General features: G+C 40.9%; 1 protein-coding gene across 2 annotated transcripts in view; it reads left to right on the top strand.

Annotated features, from left to right (window-relative positions):
- Positions 1 to 3301: 3301 nt before the first annotated feature.
- SMAD5 (SMAD family member 5) overlaps positions 3302 to 17962 on the top strand; it is a 50659-nt gene continuing 35998 nt past the window's right edge. Inside the window, exons 1-2 of one of the 2 annotated variants that reach the window (XM_060296240.1) lie at positions 3305 to 3407; positions 4151 to 4368. The gene's annotated coding sequence lies outside the window, so the exon portion shown is untranslated. Of the gene's footprint in view, positions 3408 to 4150; positions 4369 to 17962 lie in introns of both variants that reach the window. The other variant, XM_030869544.2, reaches the window with a different exon arrangement.

Here is a 17962-nt window from a genome sequence, read left to right on the forward strand (position 1 = left end):
TTAGCTCTGCCTTCTACACCGTTTCCAATATTAAGGATGTGGGGTGGGGCTAGTTTGTCAGTTGAAGAGCATAGAATTTTCAGAACTTGGAAAGGTGGCTTTATTGTTTCCTGGACAATGTCCAGAGGAGTCACACAAACTTAGACATTTCTTCTTTTGATGTCCACTTGCCACGACTGTGTGAGGAAGTGAGAGGTTTCTTAGGTGGCTACCAGGACCCTTTATGGATCTCTGTGATGTCATTCACTGATACTTCCACACTGGGTGACCCCTCTGAACATCACCACGTCCTTCCACTTCTACTGGGTGTGCACTGGTCATTTAGGGAGAATCTTCTGAGCTATAGCAAAGGGTCGGAGTGAGATCTATATTAAATATATGGAAACCAAACCCAATTCGCCTCAATTACCCTACATTTAAAAATAAAAGTTTAAAAATATGGAAAGACTGAGTTAATTATTCCAGTTCTTCTTTTCCCATATATACTCCCACATTTCCTGAAAATTATCTCCATATTGGATCTGCAAAATTCAGGGTGGGAGTAGGTCATTGACCAAACATTTAGGCTGGTTCTTTACATCAAATGAATAAATAACACAGTTATTGGAAAAATTCAAAGAAAGGGCTCATTTTCTCCCTAAACATCAACTCAACTAGAGGGAAACTGTTTTGGGCTTAAATCAGGGTTTGTGAACCTCAGCACGATTGATATTCTGGGCTGGATAATTCTTGGTAGAAGGAGGCTGTCCTGTGTATCGTAGAACGTTTAGCAGCATCCCTGGCCTCTACCCAGTAGATGTCACTAGCACCACCCTCCTAGATGTGACAACCAAGATTGTTTTCAAATATCGTCATATGTTCCTTGGGGGCCACAGTCACCCCTGCTTGAGAAGCATTGGCCTAAATTATCCAGAATTAGGTTTCTCTGTAAGTAATATAAAATTGAGTACTGAAGCTGCTTCTGTTTGGTCTTTCTGATCAGGTGAATGCTAAACTGAAAAAGCAGATTGTCTATTTTGATGCCGCACTAACTATATGTATCTGTTCAGGTCATCCTGTTCTGCATTTGCTTTTAGATCCCATTTGATTGCCCAAAACAGGGACTTCCTTACTCCTTTCCTATGGCTCTGACAGGCCTGTTCATTTGCTGTTTGATAATCTTTTTCACTATACAGATCTTTAATGAGCTGTCTGATTTTTTTATGCCCTTTGAGGTCTGGGTAATGTCTCAGTTCTTTGGAAGGAGTTTGCCTTCCTGTCTTCTATGTTATCATCTGTTCCGATTTAAGACCTAAGCTGAGCCTACACAGCAACTTGGAGAAGTTGGTGTCTCTGGTTGATTTGATCAGTATTTGGACACATAGTTCAGGAAGCAAAACTGTTGGCTTTGAGATCAACATGTGATTGTCAGAAGGAATCCCGTAATCACAAATTGTTCTCTCCATATGTGGGTGCAGTGACTGCAAAACAGCAAACAGTTTGTTTTGGGAAGGATTTTACTGGCTGTTTGAAGGCAGGAGTGGCTGAAACATACAAAATATTTAAACCAAATTTTTATGTCTTATAATGTTCAACAAAGCTCTCTGCAAACATCAGTTCTGGGAAAAAAATAAAAAAGGCATCCTCCAAGGCAGGGTTGTGGGCACTTTTGGGAGTTGTAAAGCCATGCAGGCTCCAGAAATATGTGCTTTCCAAGGGCTGGAAACTTCTGAATTAACAACAAGTAATCAGTGAGTGTGACAAAGAGTTAAAGTACACAGACTTTACTTTCACAAAGTTTATGATGTAGTAAAGAGTTTTAAGACGTAGACCTGAGATTGCAAACTGATGGCCAGCAGGCTAAATTGGGACCATGGATTTGTTTTACTTGGCTTGTACAGGGTTGGCCTCTTGAATGTCTAAGAAAGAAAAAAGAGTAAAAGAAGTTGCTAAACTGAGATTTTTGTATTAAAATCTGGATTTCCAGCTGTTTTTGAAAAATCAGAAGATCTGCCAACACTGGGTCCTTATTCCCACATTTCCCCATGGTGACATTTGGCTGGAGTGAAATAGCAGCTGCTCTCTCTAGTTCCCCACCCTGGCGCACTACATTCCCTCACCAGGCCTCTGTCCCTATCTGAGATGACTACCCTTAATGCAGAGACTCGGACAACATTCACCACGCCTCTTCACTGTGGAAACAAACTGCTAAAGCCTGGAGCAAAATAGCACATTCCCATTTGTTTCAGGAGAGATGACCCTGGCTCAGGCCACCTTGGTGGCACTAGAGGCAGTGAGCAGCGGTCAGATTTGGGATATATTTTGAACATGGCATTGGTAAGATTTCGTGATAGTTTGGTTTAGGGAATGAGAGAGAGGATTTGAAAATGACTCCAATTTTGATTTTTATTTAGATTAATTTATTTCAAAAGCAAACCTACAGTGGAATATTGGAAAACCAGGATTGAACTTTTAAAATGAAAACAAAATTATTTAAAAGTTTTTCTTCACTAGTACTCTCCGAATTGGGTGCCCTAGATGGTACTATTACCCTTTTCTGGGAAATGCTGACACTTTGGGGAATTGGGGAAGGGGAGAGCATTGAGAAGAGCCCCAGTAACTACAAAAAGAGAATTCGGCTCTTGCCCCCAGAGACGGAGTAGAGGGACATCAGTCTATGGATGGCCTCTGTGCACCTCAGTGTCCCCACCTGTCCAGGACGGTGTATCTTGAACTACTGGGGTGTCAGTACGTGGGCAGGCCTACTTCAGGGAGCTACAAGGTCTGGCACTGCAAGAGCAATGGAGGATGGTAGAGGCTCCAAGATTTCCACGTGGGAGGGGGCTTAGGGCATCCAGTAAGAAGCTGCAAGATGTTCAGAAGCTTGTTTTGAAGCTACTTTTTCACAAAAAGAGGACTCTCTTCTCTCAGATTTATATTACAAATCATTAAGAGTAGCAAAGTTGCATCCGAAGATGTTTTTATTTACACTTTATACGTGACTGGGAAAATCTCCAACTGTCCATGTCGAGGACAATTATTTTATAATGTGGGTTGATTTGGTTAGTGGAGACTACTAGTGGCTATCAGGACGGTGGGAACTAGCCGACTGCCATTTCTGGGGCTGGCCATGGACGAGAGAAGCCTCCGGCAGATCGGAAGCCAGAGTTTGCGGGCACCGAGCCAAGCGCGGTGGCTTCCTTCAGCCCCTGTAGCTAGGAGGCCCTTCCCTCGGTGGGTCCCACAGCGGTCACTCGGCGGCTTGCGCGCATGCGCCGACCCCGCGGCGTCCTCCCCGGCTCCTTCCCTCCTTCATCCGGGTCCTGGGCGAGCGGGCGCCGTGCGCGTGTCCCGCGGCCGAGCTGCTAATAAAGTTGCGCTGTGGGCAAGCGCAGCTACGGCGCCGGGAGAGCGCGCGTCGCCGGCCCGTGAGTGAACGTGGGGTCCCGGGAGGGGCGGGCGAGGGGGACCGGGGTTGCAGGCTGTACCCGGACGCGGCTCTGCCCTAGCGGCCGGACTCGGGCCGAGGCGGGGGCGTGCGGCCGCGGGCGGAGCGGAAACCACCCGCCTGAGGGGCGGGAGGTAGGCCGAGTCCCGGCCTGCCGGGGTCCAGGCGGGCGGCGGTGGTGCGGCCCGTCTGGCTGCGGAGGCCTCGCCTGCCCCGGGGCGTCCCCGGACTGTGGCGGGAGGCGTTCGGGACGCCCTCGCGGGGATCCCCGGCCCCCCTTCTGTCCGGAGGAGCGGTTTGTTCTCCCTCATCCAAGCGCCACCCTCAGTACACACCCCTGGTAGAATTGCCGAGCTCGGCGGAGCAGCCTGGTCGGCTACATTGCAAAGCCGTCCAGTGGCTTGATGAATCCGTGCCGCCGTCGCTTTGTGTTTCAAAGATAAGGATCTACGCTTATCGGTGGAAATTACACTCTGGGCAGTTGTGACCTGCTGCTGCGCTCAGCTGGTAGTTAGACCCGGTTTCTGCCACTTCCCATGCCAGTTTTCATTATTGCAAAGATTTCTTCTACTTTATGTAAACTTTAGCTGCAAGGAAAACGACTGGCGAGGTCTGTTTGCCTTCACCATATTCACCCGCTACCGGGGTCCTTTACTTCAGTGTCTGTACTCATATTCCGGTCTGTCCCCCTCCCCCTCCCTCTTTCCTGCCTTCCCCTTTCAGCTGCTGTTATTACGTGGAGTTTGGAGCCTAAGCTTTGAAAACTCCCATGTGGCGCCTGTCTTAAGTCGGAGCATGCTCAGTAGCCAAAACAGATTTTGGTTGCAAAAAGAACTGGGGCGAGGATAGTCGGTTATTTGGACGTTTGCCCGCTTCCTAACAAAATGTTCCAATTCTGGTTTGGATGGCATTGGAGAGTGGAGCTGTAGGCCAGCCTAGAGGTGAGGAATGCCTGAACACCCTGGGCCAGATCTCTATCTTGATTGTAGAGACATTGTTTCCTGACCAGCTGGAGGTTTAGAGAGAGACTGGGGGGGCCGGGGGAAGCATTCCTGGCTGCCTGTGAGTTTATATGGGTGTGGCACTCCCTGTATCTTGTTTACCTTATCTTTCTGTGGAAAAAGTTTTGAAGTCTGGTTGGGTTTGTCACATCATGCCTGTTGCCTAGCACCACCAAAAGTGTTCTTATCTAACAACGAAGACTGGATAGGTGGAAGGTTGTGGGTTGGCCTCACAGAAGTTGAGGGGAATGGGTACTTGAGTTGCTGTTTTTTAAATTCTTATTTATTTATTTATTTTTTTGTTGATTCGGCAGGTGAGTTGTTATAAATTCTTTTTTAAATTCTGTTTTTAAACGGGAGTAGTTAAATTTCCTTAGAGTACCTGAATTGCCCAGAATGGATTAGTTTTTAACTTTAATTTGAAAGCTGAAAGGTTGAAAACCTTAATCCCAATAGATTAGTAACTTTCCAAGCAGTTTAAAGTTGCTGCTAGATGCCAGTTTTGTGGGGAAGACAGTACCTAGACATGATGTGAACATTTATTGATCTGAATATTTCTATGCAATTAGTGTGTTCCAGATTCAGTAAATAGGAATTATTTATAGATCTGAACAAATTATTTTATATTCTTCCTTTTACCGCTACTTTGGTAACTTTTTTCCGCTAAGATGAATCAGAGGTTACAAGAATATGAAACAGTTCTTAAGAAACAAGTTAAGAAGGTGTAACCTTCGTAAAGGTTGTATTTATTATATTTAGATTTTTAAAATTTAACCTTTGCATAATTGTCTCTATAGCATCCTCCGTTCTTCCCTCTCTACCTTGCTGCTCCCTTAGTCAGTGTGCCTTTCCTTTTCACATAGCTGCTGTTATCGCATACACTTTACCCCTTTATTTTTGTTAATAAAATCGATTTGTCATTTATGCTTCCATTCCTTTCCGATCACAGCTGAAATAGGCAATAAAAGTTTGATGAACCTTCCCAACTAACTTTCCTCTTAGATTTTTAAATGCATCCATATGATATGGTCTAGTTAAAAGAAGAGAACAGTGAACGGGAAGAGAAAAGAATAAAATATTTTTGTAGGTTCTGTGCAGATTTGATGGAATTATCTACTTGTCTGGTTCACTGAGATAGGCGCCACAAAAATGGGTCTATTGATGTGTGTTGCATTTCTTTCCCCTCTGGCAAAGTCAGTTATTAATTTCAGAGGGAGACAGTGGCAGAATGTTGTTACTAATGAGGTTTGAATCAGATTGACTGGTTATGTAACATGTTGCTGGGAGTATTATTAAAAGTTGCCTTCTGTAGCAAAGTAGAGGCAAGTAAATTCTGCTTACCCTCTTCACTGGGTTTTAATTCTTGGCTGAACCTGAAGGCACATTAGACTATAACCATAATTATACCTGGTCAGCCTGTCTGTTTCCTGTTTTCATCATGAACCCAAACATGATTTGCAGTGATGATCTTTTTTGTCCCTTGCATTAAGCAGAGGCAGTATGTTTTCGCCTGCTTCTGAAAACAGATTTGTAACTTGGTCAAATCAGAGATACTGGCTTCTTAGTGTTTTGAAGACTAGGCAGTAAAATATCAAAGTTTTTAATTTCTTTGTAACTTGAAATACTATCTTAAAAAATCTGTTTCACACATATTGTTTAATTGTAAATTTTAATGTTACTAGTAGTTTGTAGAGTCTTTGAGTAAGAAAGCCCTTTTTGTTTATGACTTACCAGTGTTTATTATTAACCAGATGTATATGTTGATTCAGGCAGTGAGCCACGCATTTGGGTGAATTTCATAGCTGACTTGAGTACTCTTCAGGATATAGCTGCCTTTATTCCCCTGGTTTATCAGTCTTCCCTGTTCGCTTTACTTCTAGAGGGTCTATGTTCTTTGTCTCTCTTTTTTTGTGCTTCATACTAAGCACAAAAAAGAGCCTGAAATAGTGTCTTTACTTCAAATGTTACAGGTGCTGTATACCCTATGGGTTTGCCAGTGTATTGATAAAGTCAAAGACGTTGGAGAAGATTTCCTTTTGTTAGGGACAGTCTTATAAAAGGAAATCTTATAAACAGCCTGGGGGATCATTCTTATTTCTACCGGTCTGGATATTTTGGAGAAAAGAATATCTGGGAGGATAGGACCCAAGAAGACTGTACAGAGATAGTACGCATTCTCCACCAAAGATGATGATGAATGACCTCACAAAGTCTCTCCATGTTTTTTTACACCTTGTTTTTCTACTTCCAAAGTTAATAGAATAAAAGTAATTGAAGTTCTTAGTGCTGGATTATCCAGTTCATTGCCATTACCTAGATCTCTGAATCTGAGAGGTGCATTTACTACTTGGAAGGTTAAGATATAAAATTCTCTTTGAAGAATTGTTAAAAACTAGATTGTTGTTAGGACCAGCTAGTTTTTCAGTCTCATATTCTAACAGCTTTTATTGTTTCACAACTTTGAAAAGATGGCATAATTACAGAGTTACTAGGTTTTTCATAAATAATCAGCTAGTTCTAGGCTCTGTAGTTTTGATACTTTTTTGCCTTGGGCACCTAGGTGGGAGATTTTTGTTCCTTTTCTAGTAGAGAGGTGTGGTTTTAGTGACTTTTCTTATTGTATCCCTAACTTGGTTATGATAGTATTTTAGAAGAAGGAATTCTTTATTAGATGGTTCTGTGTGTGCAATACTATAATTGTAATTCACTATTGGAAGATGGTTGTTAAAGTACATATTGTAAATAGGGTTTGCTCTTGAATTCTTTGGTACACCAGTCTCTGCTTATTTTATATATATATACGTATATATATGAATATGTATATACATATACATGAATATATATATGTATATACATATTCATATATATACGTATATATATATAAAATTTACAGACTGGTATACTTTGGAAATTTGAAAATGGCCTTATCTGTTGTGAGATTTAACTGGATTTTTCTTTTTGGTTTCCGTTTATGTTGTTTTGTTATTACTGAAAATAATAGTAAGAAAAAAACTAGTGTCACCTTCCCACCTTTCTTTGAGCATAGCAGCTGGAGTCCTGTGAACAGTCTTACACTTTTCAAATTTAACTATGATCTCAGAATATGGCTGGTACTTTCAAGGCAAGTTTTGTTCTGTTCACTTCTGTTTTCATGATGTGTTAGGATTTGCCTAGCATCCTATCTGGTAGGCTGTATAACTTGAGATCTAGTTATTCTGGTTTGTGTATTTCCAGGAAAAAGGGGGTGCTGCAGAACTTTTTCAAAGCTAGTCTTTTGTTGTCTTTCCCCTTCTTCACATCATTCTGCCCACTTAGGTGAGTAGGTGACTTGACCTCTGGGGTACACATGAGATATCTGGAAAACATCTTCATAAAGCATTGGAATATATGTTATGTACACAAGTTAGCACTTTGTACTCCAGAGACACATTTTATAGTGTAATGATTTGGTATCTGCCCTTGATTTTATAATTTAAAGGAAAGCACTATAAAGATTGACCAGCTCTGTGTCTATTCCTGTGCCTACAAGCCTCTACAGGTATACTCAGACACATCTGGCAGCAATGTCAGAAATCTTGCAGGCTCTGGCGGTGAGTGATACATCTAGATCAGGCTCTGCTTAATTAGAGGACTTAGAGGAGCAGGCGAGGTTTAAGGAGTGATTAAAAACTGGGAAACAAAAGTCTGGATGTAGGAGATAAAAAAGTAGAGACTTGTGTAGTCACAGAGAGAGACTAGGCGAGAGTATTATGGTGTGAGAAGTGTCAGGGATCATGAGTTCAGCTCCTGAATGGCTTTGAAATCCACTGTGAGAACTTTGGATGTCTTTGGAAATTGGGAGTCACAATTGGGAAAAGTGGTGATTTAAGTGTTTCTCTAGGAAAATGATTTTGATTTTACGATTGTGATTGTATTTCCTCCTCTTTGTAGATGTTCCAATAAAGAATAGGATTTCTGAATCTAGGGGAGTTTTGGAGCCAACGTGCTCTTGGTTTCTTTCTGTTACTTGAGTGTAGTCATGGATGTGGCTTACGTGCTTTATAGTAATTGTATACCTAGATCTAGGGTTGGTTTGACAGTGGTGGTGGGATGTCTACTTTTGCTGATACTTGGTGACTAAGGATGTTAGAACCACAGGGGTAAGACATTTTTAAAGCTTTACCCCTGCCAACCACAAAATGTTATCTTTGACTGTATATAGGCAAGTGACTTTCTCCCATTGCAGATGGTCCTAAGGGCCTTGGTTCTCAAACCTACTGCAGAACCTGGGACGCTTGTTAAAAATATGGGAGGTAGGGCCCTACTCTCAAACCTAATGAATCTGAATTCTGTGGAATGGTTATGAGGAATTTGCTTCTTTAAAGCCCCCACCTGTAATTCTTCTGTGTAGGTTTGCCTGAGCCGATGGTGGCTTGTGACCCATATGCACATTTATTTGCATGGGTTGATGTGCTCAGGAGATTGCCGTTTGGCTAACAGTGTTGGGTGAAATTTTTGGATTGGTTTGCTTGCCTTTTATTTTGGATTGAAGCAATTAGAGAGATGTCGGAGCAGAAAGTGAAGGAGCTGTTTCTATGAATTTACCCCTGAAGCCTGGGCATGAGCAGTGTGTGTCTATGTGTCTGTCTGTTTGGGGGAGACTGTTGAGGGAAGTTTGTGTGTGTGTTTATGGCAGGTCGGAGGTTCTACTCAGGTAGTTTGAAGTAAGAACAAGACTTTTGGTTTTTTGACTTTAATAAAAATTCATTTGAATGGAAGCCTGGTGAAGTTTAACAACATTTTATTCATACACTTAATGTATGTAAAATGTAATTCCAGATCATCCTTTAGCTTCCCTATCAGCCTTTCCCAAACCATTTGATGACAAATCCTATTCTTTGGGTAGCCCAGGCTGACACCTTGTAATCATTATTGACTCCTCCGTTCTCACATTCCCTGTTCTCTTCCATCAGGAAACCTTTTGTCTCCCAAAACATGTGAAATTGTCCATTTCTTACCACCCCACTGCTGTCACCCTGTTCTGAGCCATGATCATCTCTTACCTAAATTGCTTCAACTCTGAACTGATCTCCCCGCTTTTTACCCCTGCTGCCCACCCCGCCCCCATTATTCTTAACATGTGGGCCAGAGTGATTCTTTAAAATAATAAAAGTCTGAAAATGTCATGTCTTCACTCAGAGTTCTCAAATGGGTCCACATTTCACTTACCATAAAAGCCAAAGCTCTTATCATATCCAGCATGGCTCTCTTACCTATTTGATCCCATTCCTTGTTTTCCCCTTCTTATTTACTCATTCTCAGGCTTCATGGTCTTGCAGTTAACTTGAGTGTGCCAGGCATGCTCCCTCCTTGGGTTTTTCACATTGCCTGTTGCCTTTGCCTGTACTAGTTTTCCCCTAGGTATCTGCCTGGCTTACTCTTATTTCCTTAAAGTATTGACTCAGTTGGTACCTTCTCAGAGAGGCTCAGCCCAGCCACCTTAAAATTACACCTCCCCCACAGTGCTGCCCATCCACCTTCCTCTGCTTTATTTTTCTCCATACCATTTTTCACCTAACAAACTATACTGTATCACTTATTTATTGTCTTTTGTCTGTCTCCCTCCACTGGAATGTAAGCTACATGAGGACAAGGATTTTGGCCCCCTTTATTCACTTGTATATTCCCAGCTCCTAGAATTCTACTTCAATAAATAGACTTTTGAATGAATAACTTGAATCAATTCAACAAGTTCTCTGAATATGCTTAGTACTGTTTTTTAAAAATTACATTCTAGTGGGAGAGACAAAAATCAAGTAAACCAACGAATAATTACAAATTGGTAGTACAGTGAAGGAAATGAATATAGTATTGGATTAGAGATTAGGGAAAACCTACTTTATATAGAGTTAGATGATCAGGGAAGGTCTCTGGGATGATATCTAAAGCTGAAGCCTCAGTGATGAGAGAGCTAGAAATTAGTGGTTGGAGCTTGAGGAAAGTGGTCCAGGCAGAGAATGGCATTTGTAAAATCTGTGAGGAATCTGTATGGTACAAATGCCATACAGATTCCAGTACAGGAAGGTAAATGCTTTTGAAAAATGAATTCTTACTATTATTTATTGGAAGCAGAAAGTATTTGCCCCTAGTTTTTGATTGACTCTTAAATTTCAGCCTCCAAATTTAATTCATGTTTATTTTAAGATGTACAGAATTGCATGAAGCAGAAAGTACCCTGAACCCCACCCTACCCCCATGGCTAATATCTTTTCAAATGCTTTGTATTCACGTTCTCTTTCATTCATTAGACAAATATTTATTGAGCATATGTATCACTAGGCTTACAGTGATGAGTGAGACAGATATGGCTCTTCTCATTTACATTCTTGCCAGGTTGTACAGGTAAATGTAAAAACATAGATATGTTAAGTGCTACGAAATAGAGGTATGTGAAGGAGTAAGTGTGTATAATAGGGGAATTTCACCTAGGCAAGGTAGTCTGGGAAGGCTTCCCTGAAGAAGGGATGCTTGAGCTGAAATAGAAGTAAAGTATGTGTGTGTGTGTGTGTGTGTGTGTGAGTGTGTGTATGTTTTGTAATGTGATAGATTCTTTTGTAATGAATGATATCTCTTAATTTTATAAGATTTTCATTTATGGTTGAGATGCCAGTCTTTTTCTTTGCATTTCCAAGGTACTGCTCTGTATTGTTATTGTCCAGTTGATAGTTGCAGTTTTTCAGAAGAATTTCAGGGAACCTAATACACACAGGGATTTCTGAAGCTCATAATTAAATCCCAGTTTTCTTTCTAGCTGTCTGAAATGACAAAACACATCAGTGAAAGAGTCATCTAGTTAGGTCTTCGTAAACCAGAGGTGAACTATAAAAAGCCAAGGTAGGGCTTCCCTGGTGGCGCAGTGGTTGAGAGTCCACGTGCCGATGCAGGCGACGCGGGTTCGTGCCCCGGTCCAGGAAGATCCCACGTGCCGCGGAGCGGCTGGGCCCGTGAGCCATGGCCACTGAGCCTGCGCATCGGGAGCCTGTGCTCCGCAACGGGAGAGGCCACAACAGTGAGAGAGGCCCGCGTACCGCAAAAAAAAAAAAGCCAAGGTAATAGCAGATAATGTATGTGTTCACAGTTTTCTTAAGTCCCTCCAAGTTCTGATGTACGAAGTAGCACACATTCCTATCTACTCAGTTACTGGCCTTCTGTGCTTGCTGTATGTATTTTTTACTCTGTTTTAATACCCCATCTCTATTGAGTATCGTATGGAAATCTATAGTAAAACTAAGTGATGTGCTAAACAGCATGTGAAGCTCTTCATAACATCTTCTCTTTTTCCCATTATTCTTTATGATCATTGAGATTACAGATAGTATCTTTTAAGCCTCAGTTCCTAGCACAGAGTATTCCTGGCTTACTAGGCACCCAATAAATTTGAATAAATCAAATTCAACTCTTCTCTTTGTATCATCCTCCAAATTTTTATATTCATTCCTCCTGTCTTGAGCTTTAAGTGTCACATCTGCTTGGACTTGGATCAGTACTTGCTTCCTTATACCCCTCCACCATCACCTTTTTGCTTCATCTTGGCAATAACTAGAATTCCCCTTTTTGGGTGAGCGGTGTCTAATTCTTTCAGCTTTTAAACCTTTACTTGCTTTTTTTTTTTGGCTGTGTATGTGGAGTCTTAGTTCCCCGACCAGGGATCGAATCCGCGCCCCTTACATTGGAAGCGCAGAGTCTTACCGCTGGACTGCCAGGAAAGTCCTCAACCTTTACCTTTCTTGACTGCCCCGTTTCTCTTCTTGGTGGTCAGCAAGTCCTATGGATTGTTTATCTGTAATGTCCCTCATAACTCTTCCTTTTCTATCTCTACTACCGTCACTACCTGGTCTGTGTACCACCACCCTGGTGCGGCTTCCTCTCATAGTTGGATTACATGTTTTCCATTTACCCTCTCTGCCCCTTTTGGTTAAGTCTTTACTTGGCTATGTGCTATTGCCATTTTTGTCTTCTCAAAATGGCTCTTTGAATATGTCTTTCTGCTTAGATAGAACTCTGTACTGCATATAGGATTACTTCTAGCAGCCTGACTCCTTTGCCTTATATTGTCTTTCTTTGTTTGGCTCTCATTCTGTGGTAGTATCTTTCCCTTTAGCTTCACGATCTAGCTGATTGTCTCCTCCTAGTCTTTCTTGCCTCATTTGGCTTAATGATACTTGGTTTTCCTTATTCTTTTCCTTTATTACCAACTGGATCATGAATTACAGATTGTCATATTCCTTTTTGGATCTTGTGATAGTCATTCCTAAAATCTGTGCTAATATCATGAGCAATTATCCACACCTAATCATTAAGGCTTTTTTTTTTTTTTTTTTTGCGATACGCGGGCCTCTCACTGTTGTGGCCTCTCCCGTTGTGGAGCACAGGCTCCGGACGTGCAGGCTCAGGGCCATGGCTCACGGGCCCAGCCGCTCCACGGCATGTGGGATCCTCCCGGACCGGGGCACGAACCCGCGTCCCCTGCATCGGCAGGCTGACTCTCAACCACTGCGCCACTAGGGAAGCACATTAAGGCTTTTATTCACTTAAGTAGTGTGTGTGTGTGTGTGTGTGTGTGTGTGTGTGTGTGTGTGTGTGTTTGGGTGGGGGGAACAGGGAGCCTGTCAGAGCTAGGTTATTGTACATTTGCTGAGCCCTCCCCTTTTTGCTGTCACCAGCCATTTGAAGCACAGTTAATTCCTTCTTAAGCAATCGTATTCATAAGTGTGTAATCTTTTCACCTTTTCCTCCCTTGTTTTCCAGTTATATTGGCATAATTCCTCTTCCTTTCTGTTTTTATGGTTCCCCTAAATAGGTAGAAGTTTGAAAGTGATCACTAGATATCATTATATTCACTCAAACTGCAATACTGATGAGAATTGACTTACTTTACACAGATTATCCTGTGTATTTCCTAATGGGATATTAGATTTTGGGGGATTCTCTGGGTTTTAAGCTAGAAATAGAAATTCTCTGAAAGATATCTTGGGCATTGTTCAATTTAGTTTGTGAAATTTGTTTGTTTGTTTTATTGACTTCTTTGTTAGCCTCCTGTGCATTGTTTTAAGAAGACTTGGCTTTTAAGAAGGCTCAGTTAATATTTAGCATTCAAAAAGGTTGGGTTAGTATGACTCCAGAAGAGCAAAAAGAAAACAGAATTTGTCTTCTGTGCCCAATTATGCTATTGAAATATGGCTTTAACATTTATAAATAATAACTATTTTGAAAGAGCTTCTCGTGGAGGTTTATTGCAAAAGAAAATAATTCCATGATTTAAGTTCCTTGAAGCCTACTGATATTTTGGTTTTTGTAGGAACGAAATAAGTCACCTTTAAAGAGTAATAACAAATATTTTACTCCCAATGGTGTACTTTAGGAAAGCTTCAATGTATTAGGTGGCCCAGGATGAGGATGACAGAGGCACAAATAGAATTTGCTCAGAAGCCAGATTTTCATGTAGGGTATTGTCTTACATATCTGGGCTGTTAAATGCATCTTCTCTTCTACTTAGAAGAAAACTCGGAGGTAAGCAAGCCCTGGAGCACTTGAAAGTACCAGAGGTACAAAATACGTACCCTGTGCTAAGTAGGTCCTTTTGGAGTTAGAAGAAAAGTTCATTTTCCTTAGGTAGTTTATACATCATTAGGTAGTAGCCAAGCTTCTCCAAAATCAACACTCAGGAATGTGGGAGAAGCTGTGAGGAATGGAGAAAGGGGAGGCAAGAAAGGAAAATGAGAATAAGAAAGAAGGGAGAGCATTAGTACTGGTGGGAAGTGATGGGGAACATCAGAAAAGACTTTGGGACAGGAGGAAAGAAAAAGCTGCCTTATTTCTTCTAGATATGCATTTTTCCCAGCTCATAATATCTCTGAAATTGGTATGTGTCTTATAGCCGATGGCATCTGAATATTGGTTTCGGCTAGGTGGCAGTTTTGATGTTGTCATTGCACGTGCATGATGTCTGCCTTTGCTGTTTTCATTGCTGTCATTTCTTTCATTTACACCCTCTGGGAAGATCAAGGAAGCAGCAGTATCAAAACTTGCAGGATGGGTGTCAGTGGCTTGAACAACAATCCTGGAGTAATATTGGAACACTCTTCAGACCTACAGTCTTGATGGCAGAAGGATGATATTATGAAGAAAAAAATCTAAGCGATGAGAAAGCATGGTGTGATAGTTTAATTTGCAGCCTTTTCTTCCTTCAAGGTTCATAAAATAATGGAACCTCTTAAGTAGATGGCTTTGTATATTTGATGAAGTAAAGTAGCCCAGGGCTTCCCTGGTGGCGCAGTGGTTGAGAGTCCGCCTGCTGATGCTGGGGACGCGGATTCGTGCCCTGGTCCGGGAAGATCCTGCATGCCGCGGAGTGGCTGGGCCCGTGAGCCATGGCAGCTGAGCCTGCACGTCCGGAGCTTGTGCTCCGCAACGGGAGAGGCCACAACAGTGAGAGGCCCGCGTACCGAAAAAGAAAAAAAAAAAAAAAAAAGTAGCCCAGCTGTGTATTTAAAATCCTGAGCCTGATGTCAAAAAATTTCATGATTATTGCAATAATAATGACTGCAGTTTCCCTTTGCTCAATATGTACTATGCCAGGCATTAAGTGTGTATCTCATTTAATTCTCAGAACTGATACTCATTATACAAAATAGGAAAAATGGATATTTAGGTGTGTTAGATTCAGAATTTGAACCCTAGTTCATTAGACTTCAAATCTGGTGTTTCTGTTTGTTACAATACGTATATTAATATCCCTGTGTAGATTAGCCTTATTGTATGTATCTAGTCAGTTTTCTTGTTCTACCACCTATGTTCCAGCAAACTGAACTGTAGTTTTTCCCCGTCCTGGTAGATAAAAACTCTGATTTTATGTCTTTATCAGAATAGCATTTATGCCTAAGATATAGCTACTTCATGCTTTTTGTCTCCCTCCACTCCCTTCCCCCAAGGGCCATCCCCTGAATTTCTTTTAGCATCCTATACACCGTAGGGGATCTGCCATTCTCCATGGTGTATTGCAGATAGGAATGGGCACATCTTAGTTGATTATTAATTTGTAATTCTTACAGTTAAGGTCTGGACCTGATTTATCTTTTAACCCTTTAGCATCTAGTTGAGTGGCTTGCCCTTTTTAGGTACACTCAGTAAGTGTGTGTTGTATAAATAAGAGTATAAGTCTGCTCTTGAGTTTAGCATGGGTGGTATATACTTGTGCCTCAGTAGACCCTGAAAGCATTGTAGAAAGGGAGTACAGAGGACCAAATTTAACTACCCAGCAATCTGTAACCTCTAACGGCTGAAGTTAGTGAATATAGCCTTTTTGGACTTCTCTATTACTGGGATAAGTTTAGAGATAATATAGAAGAGTATTGTTGTTGGTTGTGAACACAATCAGCTGTTTGAATTGAGGGTGGGTGTTCTCCATGTTTCTAAATTCATTTTATTTAGTGAAAGGCAAAGGGGGTGCGAAAAATTGAACCAACTTTTCAATAAGAGATTTAAAATTAAACCTTTTGGGTACTCGAAAACCTAATCATACTCTTATTTTCAAAGGTATTGCAAGTTCACTTGGGACTCATATTACATATGCTAGTATTTGCAAATCAAAAAAATTATTATTTTACTCTATTTTTTGTATACGTAATGAAAAAATTCTGTCGTAATGGAGGACTTTTGTGAGGGTAGTAAAATAAATCTATTGCTCTATCCCAAGCACTCTGATACTTTTATTTCAATTTGTGGACCAATATCTGATTTTAAATATATATTTTACAGAAAAGATGACAGGAGAAAATTGATCTATCACATGGGTACCATAAAACAGTTTTTTACCGGGACTTCCCTGGTGGCACAGTGGTTAAGAATCCGCCTGCCAATGCAGGGTACATGGGTTCGAGCCCTGGTCCGGGAAGATCCCACATGCCGCGGAGCAAGTAAGCCCGTGCGCCACAACTACTGAGCCTGCGTGCCACAACTGCTGAAGACCATGCACCTAGAGCCCGTGCTCCACAACAAGAAAAGCCACCACAGTGAGAAGCCCACGCATCGCAACAAAGAGCAGCCCCCGCTCGTCGCAACTAGAGAAAGCCCATGTGCAGCAATGAAGACTCAATGCAGCCATAAATAAATAAATAAAATTTAAAATTAAAAAAAAAAAGAAAAGCTTATGCTATATTTAGGTCTTCATGAGCCAATGATAATTGGTTCAGGAAAACACCCATTCAAAATGAAACCACTTAAAATGCAGACCAGTATTTCATACTGAATTGTGAATAAAAGGTCTGATTCGGACTTTATCTTAAAAACTTAAAATTTTGGAAAATCATTAGGTTATAATTGTAAACATGCATTAAGTTTTATAACGAACAAAGACTGAATTGAGTATGGATAGGCTTAATTTTTCTCACAAAACAATTTAGTAGCATGATATGACATCCTTCATGTTTGACATTTGTGGTACTAATATTAAGAGCATTTTTATTTTTGTGAAAATATTCATTAAAATATTTATGGATTTTCCCATGGACTTCTATTAATCCGTTGACAGTGAAGTTATTATTGCTTACTGATAACTATAAAAGTGGTGAATTTTCCAAACTCACTGTTCATCATAAGTGCAAACCACTGCAGGAGTACCGTCCATCTGGGTCATATTGCAATATTCCTGTGGGTCTCAGCGGCAAAGGGAACCGTACATCTGACGCTTACGTTGCTTGATGGGCCATGATTAATAAAGGAGTCTCATGTTCTTTGACAGTATGCATGAAACAACAATAGACTTATTTGTTTATAGGATAGTAAGGTAAAATTAAATCCCAGACCTTGCATCTTTTGCTCTCATTTTAATAAACTTTATGAAATGTTACAATTTTTGCAGAATTTGCAGTTTCATTTGTGGTTTAGAAGCTGTTACAGTAAGGGAGATGCTAGTGAACTAATTATAAGTGATCAGTACACTAGTAAATTTTTAAAAGATTTTTTAAATTGAAGTATATCTTAAAGTGTACAAATCTTATGTGTATAGCTCAGTGAACTTTTATGTATGTGTACATCTATACCACCATCACCCAGATCAAGATATAGAAATTTTCTAGCTCCCCAGAAGGCTGTCTTGTCCCCTCTTAGTAATATTCTTGCCTCTGATGCCATAGGTTAGTTTTGCCTGTTTTTGAATGTCATGTAGTTGGAATGATAAAATGTGTAATCTTTTGTATCTGACTTCTTCAGTATATCAGTGAGATTCATGCATGTTTTACATGTGTGTGTTCTTTTTCATTGCTGTGAAGTATTCTGTTGTATGAATTTATTACTATGGTTTATCTACCCACTCTACTGTTGATGAATATTTGGGTTATTTCCAATTTGGGACTATTACAAATAAAGTTGTTATGAACATGTACTTGCCTTCGGGTTGACATAGCACTTGTTTCTGTTGGATATATACCTAGGAATGGAATTGCTGGGTCATAGGGACCTATGTTTAGCATTAGTAGATGTTGTCAAACAATTTTCC

Source organism: Globicephala melas, chromosome 3 (assembly GCF_963455315.2).
Source record: "Globicephala melas chromosome 3, mGloMel1.2, whole genome shotgun sequence".
NCBI lineage: Eukaryota > Metazoa > Chordata > Mammalia > Artiodactyla > Delphinidae > Globicephala > Globicephala melas.